The 7,939-nt window shown below is 42.5% G+C and overlaps 1 long non-coding RNA gene across 1 annotated transcript; it reads left to right on the forward strand.

Moving 5' to 3' along the window:
- Positions 1–675: 675 nt before the first annotated feature.
- Positions 676–4,083, forward strand: LOC120094851 (uncharacterized). Its single transcript, XR_015629977.1, has 4 exons — positions 676–842; positions 2,608–2,740; positions 3,392–3,471; positions 3,706–4,083. It is a non-coding gene; the product is annotated as an uncharacterized LOC120094851 (long non-coding RNA).
- Positions 4,084–7,939: the final 3,856 nt, after the last annotated feature.

Consider the following 7,939-nt stretch of genomic DNA (forward strand, 5'->3'; position numbering starts at 1 on the left):
CCTCTTGGCACCGTGCATTCTGAACCTGCAAGCACGTCACTATCACTGAGTCTACCGCTCATCCTGGGTTCCCCCTCTTGGCACCGTGCATTCTGAACCTGCAATGACGTCACTATCACTGAGTCTACCGCTCATCCTGGGTTCCCCCTCTTGGCACCGTGCATTCTGAACCTGCAAGCACGTCACTATCACTGAGTCTACCGCTCATCCTGGGTTCCCCCTCTTGGCACCGTGCATTCTGAACCTGCAAGCACGTCACTATCACTGAGTCTACCGCTCATCCTGGGTTCCCCCTCTTGGCACCGTGCATTCTGAACCTGCAATGACGTCACTATCACTGAGTCTACCGCTCATCCTGGGTTCCCCCTCTTGGCACCGTGCATTCTGAACCTGCAAGCACGTCACTATCACTGAGTCTACCGCTCATCCTGGGTTCCCCCTCTTGGCACCGTGCATTCTGAGGGCTTGGACGGATGGACAGTGATAGGTACCCACCACAGTGCCATCCTCCAAAGCTGCTTGAGCGCCCTGGATTCCTCCTATTCACCACCTGTTATGTCTTCTCTTCTCTGACAAGCAATGGCCCTTTAATGATCGTCATAATTTCCTCTTCCCGAGAACGTCATAGAGCTGCAACCTTACAGTGCACCATATTTGCCGAGGATCTCTTTTCACTCATTAATATGCATTTGTTTCCTTCATGTCTCTCCACGGTTTTATGTGAGCTCCTTTTTGTTTAATACAGAATCACATGCCATTGTCTGTATATACCGTCTACGGAAGTCTTCTTTACCAGGATTTGGACACTTACAAGTAAAGCTGCTATGCACACTCGCTTCCAGGTTTTCCTTCAAACTTAAGTTCTTAATTATTTGAGTAATTAATCAAAGAATGTGATTTGGGGGTTATATGTAAATAGTATATTTTCTTTGGAAGAAACTGCTAATTCTCTTGGGAATTGAATGGGACCTTTTTTGTTTTGTTTTGTTTTGTATTATTATTGTTCGTATCATGAATATTGGCAGTGTTTTGGATGTGAGTACTTCATTGTCATTTTAGTTTAAAATACCTCCAAGACACATCTGGTGGTTAGTCTTCATTGTCACATTCCCTGGACTCAAAGTCACAGAAGAGCCTGATGAGACTCACCTCTTGGCATGTCTCTGAGGTTCACCTGAATCTGGGTATCGCTATCCCAAGGAGTAAAGGGACAAACACGAGTCAGAGGAACACAGACACCACATGCTTCTCTGCTTCTTGAACGATCAAAACACAAGCTGCCCTGTCCCACAACGATGCCTCCCCATCATGCGCCCTCTGATACTCTGAACAGAAATCTACCCTAACCTCTTTCAGTGGACTCTGTCAGGCATTTTATCATGGTCTTGAAAAAAAATTAGTTAAGACATTTTCTCATGTGTCTGCTTGCTCTCTGCTTGTTCTCTTCCGTGAAGCCACTGCTCAGTTCTTTCCCACACGGTTGGGGGTTTTGATCTAGTTACAATCGTTCTTTGTTATTGGGATGGTATTCTTTCATTAAATTTGGCTTTTGATAATTCCTTCTCCAGTCTAAGCCTGTTTTGTTCATCTGCTTGATGGTTCATAGATTTTAGAATTGCAAAAATATATTGAGTTCTGCAGTTTCCTAATGGGAGGAGAAAGCTTTCTCTAGTTTTCACATTAAGTTGTCAGGTAAATTAATCTCCAGTATTGTATTTTTATTATAACTGGCTCTAGAGTCTTTGATAAAGCCATGGACCTTTTAGAAATGAAAGATGCCCTTAGAAAAATACATTTGTTTTAATCTCCAGGTAACTTTTTAAGAACTTTAACTGTTCGGAGTGAAATCGCATTGCATACAAAGTATATGCCATTAGGAGAGAGGAGGAATAAAGTGCATTTTCAATAAAAGAAATGTGCATTAGAACTGCTGGGTATGGTAAGCTGGTTACACACTTGATTAGAAGAGCATATGTTTTTATGTGAGTATAAGTTCATCTGTGAGTATATGTGCATGTCTAGACATGAAAAACACTGCCCCATCCTTCACATTGGTGTGTGTGTGTGTGCATGTGTGTGTGTGCATGTGTGTGTGTGTACACAATACATATACAATACACAGCATACATTTCACATTATATATTACATATTATATTCAACATATATAACTATACTATATATGTAGTTATACATGTATTTAGTTTTATATATACACACATACACGGCTAAAAGAATAGAAACACTTAAATAAGAAAATACTTAACAGATGCCTCTGTGTCTCCTTATTGTAACCTTAGGCATGCATGAATTGTCAGGTTGATTTTCAACCCAGCAGAGACAACCATCCTGGTGGTTGAATTAGGTTTAATATTTAATGACTATTTTCGTGACTCTAAAATAGTTTATCTATATTAAGCACTGAAAAAATGTGAATGAATGGGTAATCTTATCTAAACCTATGGATAAAATTATTTTCAGAGGAAAATTAAGTCATACACATTTTTATAAATTTTTAAAAAATGAAAATAATTTTGCTTGGGGGCTCTGTGTCGACTTCCTGTCCTGTGTGTCTAATTTTCCTCACTGATGTGTCCACTGTCCTTGCAGGTCATATCTACCAGTTCCCAGGGCAGGCCTGCAGTTAACCACGTTCATTTATTCACCAGCATTTGGGCCCGGGACAGCAGACACTCTGGAACTGTCTAGGGATAACTCAGGCATTGTACAAGGAGAGTCTGAGGTAGGATGTAAAAGCACTTGAAATTCTTAAATGCTCACAATATAACTTGAGCTTAAATTACACCAAGTTATAGGCATGAGTACCCAGATCTGGGGCTTGGGTAATTGAAGCTGTCAGGTGTACCTGGAAGTGGTTCTGAATGAATAACCCAGAATTGAGACAAGCAGCAGCTGAATAAATCAAGTGTGCTTTCCAACAGAAGTATCTGTGTATTTCAATTATTCATGAGGCTTCGAAAGCAGAAGCTTGACCTATAAAATCTTAGAGGTCAAAAGACTTCTCTTCTACCCAAGGCTCCAATAACACGCCCAAAGCACTTATTTCACTGCTCTACACATCAGCTCAGGTTCCCAAGACTCTTCTTATCTTTCTATCAAATTCAGGACAGGAGAACCAAGTCATCACTTAAAAAAAAAATTCTAGCCAGGCACTGTAGCTCTTGCCTTTAATCCCAGCACTCAAGAGGTAGAGGCAGGAAGATCTCAGTGAGTTCAAGCACAGCCTGGTCCACAGAGTTGAATTCCAAGCCAGTGATGGGTGTTTGGTTGGTTGGTTGGTTGGTTGGTTTGCATTTCACTCTTTTTTAAATTTGTTCTTCTCTCATACAATACATCCTGACCACAGTCTTCCCTCCTCTTCTATCTTTTCCAGATCTACTGCTCCTTCACTTCCCTTGAGAGAAAGAGTAGGCCTCCCAGAGATATCAACAGAACAGAGCATAAAAATATGCAGTAAGATTCTGTAAACCCTCACATCAATGCTGGAAAAGGCAACCCAGTCAGAGGGAAAGGGTTCAAGAACAGGCAAAAGAGCCGGTGACACCCTAACTCCCCCCACTTCCTCTCATACATGTGTCTGTGAAGGGTGTGTGTGTGTGTGTGTGTGTGTGTGTGTGTGTGTGTGTGTGTGTGTGTGCAAACATATAGATTTACATCTAAGAATAACCCACTCTGGTTGTTGTGCAGAGACCTCTATCAGCACCTTCTGGGCCACCAAGAGGCAGGATTTCCAGCATAGACCCAGTGTTACATGACCTAGGACTTCTGAAGTTCTCAAATCATCATTGTCTTTTCTGTTTAAATCCCAAACTGAGATCTACTGCAAATCTGGCCACATGCTGAGTGGGTTGGAAAGGCAGAAACATGAAGTGAACAGAAAGCAGAAGATTGTGGAGACACAGGAACAGCACTGTGTAAAAGTCCATGCAGTGAATAAACTGGTAACCAAGGCTAAGTCAACTTTGACCTTCTGCAGGATCTGTGCTAGCATTGGTAGAAGCATATACATCAGAGAGAGAAAAAGATAACTCAGGATCACATAAAAAAAGGAAATCAGACAGTGACTCCCAATGAATGCTTTTTATTTTTTCACTGAGAACAGCCTGCTCTGATAATCATAAAGCTAAAAACTAACACCTACAAAGTGCTTAGGAGATCAGCACTATTTTATGAGTTTCCTACAGACACCATGCTCCATACACATAAGGTCATTTGTTTCGAAGAGCAAACCCATGTGAAGGAAGCACCATGACCCTTCAGAGGACCACCTCTGTTCCTGCCGTGCATCTTTCTCAATGTTCCACTCAGTTTCACCATAAACTAAAGCAAGATCTAACTGTAAATGTATTCTATAACATTCAAAATAGACTTCATAGAAAGAAGGGAGAATATACTGTCTGACACACAAGACTCCACGTTTTATACAGAAGCTCTCTTCCTGACACCTCCTTCTGACTTATTGTGTAAGTTATCCCCTGAGTTCGGAGCCCACTGAGGAAGACAATCCAGGCACAGAGAATGGTTTAGGGGCTATGTGGTGTGCTATTCCTTGCATATGTCACCCAGGTCAGCAAATTGCTCACCAATCAGTGGGTCTTTTCCTTGAGGACAAAATTGTTGTGAGGTGGGGTGGGAAGAGGAAGTATTTATCATGTCATATAAACTCATCATGCTTCATGTATGTGGAATACACTGCTATTTACCCTTCACTGTGACATTAAATAGAAGTTCAGTTTGTGCTGTAAAGGGGTTCGGGTATTAAACAGTAACTGAACAGCAACTAGAGAAGCTAGTTTGCCTGACTGCCTAAAGTGGAAAGTTCAAAGTCATGGAAAACTACACCCCCCACCATCGCTCGCCTGCACACTAGTAGTGATGGTTTGCTTCTAAGCCAGATCTTTCACCTGTCCAAGTGGCTAAGTCGGAGGCTGAAGATGGATGGAAGGAAAGGGAATTTGATGGTCAAATGTCTTATGGATGTTGCTATTTGCTATTTCTTTTTAAGAAGTGAAATGTCCAACTATTTAGTTGCTATTTTAAGAGCTCTCCCTAATAATGAATGACTCATGGTGGCTACATGACATTTGAGTCACAAACACTTGACTTAGCTCTACCTCAAACAGCACTATAAACTATGTTCATTTGCATAAGGGGTGTTTGAAATCATATTTCAGAGATGTAATGAGCAGCAGTTAAGCATGGTAGATTGTGTGCAGGCATTATGCAAGTCCAGCAGCCTACTTCTCCAAGTGCTGTGCTTGGCCTCTAGTTCAATCCTGAGTCCCACAGCTTGATGGAGGAGTTGACAGTTTATTTCCATTAGAGGCTGAGGTGTTGGAATAGCATGTAGTCTGCCTCCAGAGACCTTTTCATGCATGCAGAGAACTTGCTCCTTGGAGATGTGGCACAATTGAAATAGGGTTTAGGGACAGAGACTGGGACACAGTTGACTGACTTTACATAAGCAAGAAGAGAATGCACATTGCGTCTGCTTGCTGATGACAAATAACACCGCTTAATAATAATGTAAGGCATGTTTGCACTGCAATATACGATCCAGTAGCAAGGCTCCGGATAAGGGAGACATATAGCCTCCATCCACCTCAGACTATTCCAGGCTTCTCAGATGTGCCACCTTAAACTTTCGGCTTGTTCTAGAACATATTCTTACAGGTCTGTCTCCATCCAGTCTACTCTTTGCTTTTGTGTGTGTGCATGTAAGTATTCATATAAGCACATGTGTGCGCGTGTGCATGTCCAGGGCCTGGGCTTATGTCGAGTGTCTTCTTCAATCACTTCCCACCTTATTTTCCAAGACATGATCTCTTGCTGAACCTGAAACTCATTGATGTGGATAGACTGGATGGCCAGCAAGTCTCCGGGATGCACTCCCCTGGCACTGGGATTATAGGCATGCACTACTGCGCATGGCTTTTTACACAGGGGCTTGGGGATTAGAACTCACATCCTGATGCAAGCACTTTGCCAGCTGAGCCATGCTTCCCAATCCCAGTAACCTACTCTTGTAGGGTCACTGATCCACACCAAAACAAAACAAAAACAGAAAAATGGTTACGTCTTCCCCTGTCGCACAATCCACACGAGTTACCTGTGTTGGCCAGAATGGATTGAAGCCATCGTGTGTACTAAGGCTTTTCACACGGAGCTATAATGCATAAACTCTTGGGGAAAGAATGGGATGAGCTATGATGATAGTTACTCAGCATCTAATTAAAATGGAAGAGTCTGAAAATGGATTTCTTATTATTAGTGGCCCTATTATAGATGACAGATTGTCCTCAATGCTCTGCTCCAGCAGAGGACATCCTCTTCACTTCTGGGAAAAGGAGAGCTAATCAGAGCGAAATATGGCTGTTAAAATTCTCTCCCAAGCCCACACTGGGAGATTTGTGTCTCACCCATCGATTCTCCCACCACCTCGCTTGCTTTTGCCAACCCAGTAAAAACTCACGTCAGGCCAGAAATTCAACTTCTATAAAACGGCAGTTCCTCTTCACTATAAAATATGTAATTGAGTTAATATTTCAAGGTTTTCATTACCATCATAAGGAAACATTAATGGGGAGAGGAAAAATAATCAGTCAGCAGAAATTCTATTGCCTTCCCTTTAGTGGGGCCGCTCATTACATCCTGCCTCAGGAAGGCTTCATTTCCTGGAGAATCCCAAAGATGATGAGGTGAGAGTGACGACTGAAGCAGAAATCCAGGAAGCGAGCAGAGGGAGAGGAGACCTGCATGCAGCAAGCTCACCACATCTACCCTCCGAGCGGACTCCTACCCACAAGAAATATATAAAGCTTAATTCTGTGCAGGAGCTCACTGCGTTTTTTGCACGATAAACTTCAATGCTCATTTTAAACCACTTCAACTCAACAACTTCCATTTTTTTTTTTTTTTGCATGCTTAATACATCAGTCAATGCAACTGCCCCTCCTGGAGTGTCACAAACATTTGGGTGCTTGGCAAAATTACTGCCTTAAGAGAAAAAAAAAAAGTCACCCTGCAGAGAGATCTTTCAAATGATCCTTAGACCGAAGCCCTTGTCTCCAATGAAGGGAGTTTTTAATGGGTAACCAAGTTGGCTCTGAGCTTCTTATTTTCAAGATTGTGGGAAAGGGGGTATTTTTTCCCCCTGGGCTAAAATTTAAGGCCTAGGATCTCTTGTTTGACGTGTTCAACACTAACTTTAAAGATATACTCTGTATAGAAATAACACCAGCACTTGGCAAGTAAACGAATTGAAATGAAGGGAGAATCCACATAGGGGGGTCTTTGCTAGGTTCCTTCTTTTTGTCCACCCACCCCCATGTACACCCAATGCCCAAACAATTGACACACATCCCTCTTCCCAGCCTCACCCCATTCACCCACCCCTCAAAGGGCATGAAAATAAGGGGGCACTGTCAGGTGGAAAGAAAGGATTAACAGGGAGAGCAAACTAGGCCATGAGTGGGTAATGGGGTAACTGTGAGCAAAGTGCGTGAGATGTGTATGTGAGGATGCTGTAATGAAGCCCCGTCCCATTCATCCCTTCTAAAAAGGCAAAAGTATGGACCAGCTGGCTGCCCTTGATGGACCCTTCCAAAGTTCTGTCTCTTGTCTTTTTGTAATTGACATTCATTCTTTCCTTTGTTCTCCCTGCTTCCGTGATACTATTGCATTCTGGTTGTGTTCCCGCCCTGTAAATGTTCTCTAATCCTTTGCCTTTGTTCATTTCTCTTTATATCCCCAGTCTAAAATGTTGGCATTCTCTCTGGTTCTCTTCTTAATCCTCCATCCGCGGAAGATTTCTGGTTTTACTCAGCACTATTTATACACTGTCATTGCAAAACCTTTGCATTCAGACTCCAGAGTATCTCTCTTAGCTCCTGCTTTCCATACCCACCCACACACATTCGAA

This window comes from Rattus norvegicus, chromosome 9 (assembly GCF_021556685.1).
Source record: "Rattus norvegicus strain SHRSP/BbbUtx chromosome 9, alternate assembly SHRSP_T2T, whole genome shotgun sequence".
NCBI classification, from domain to species: Eukaryota; Metazoa; Chordata; class Mammalia; order Rodentia; family Muridae; genus Rattus; species Rattus norvegicus.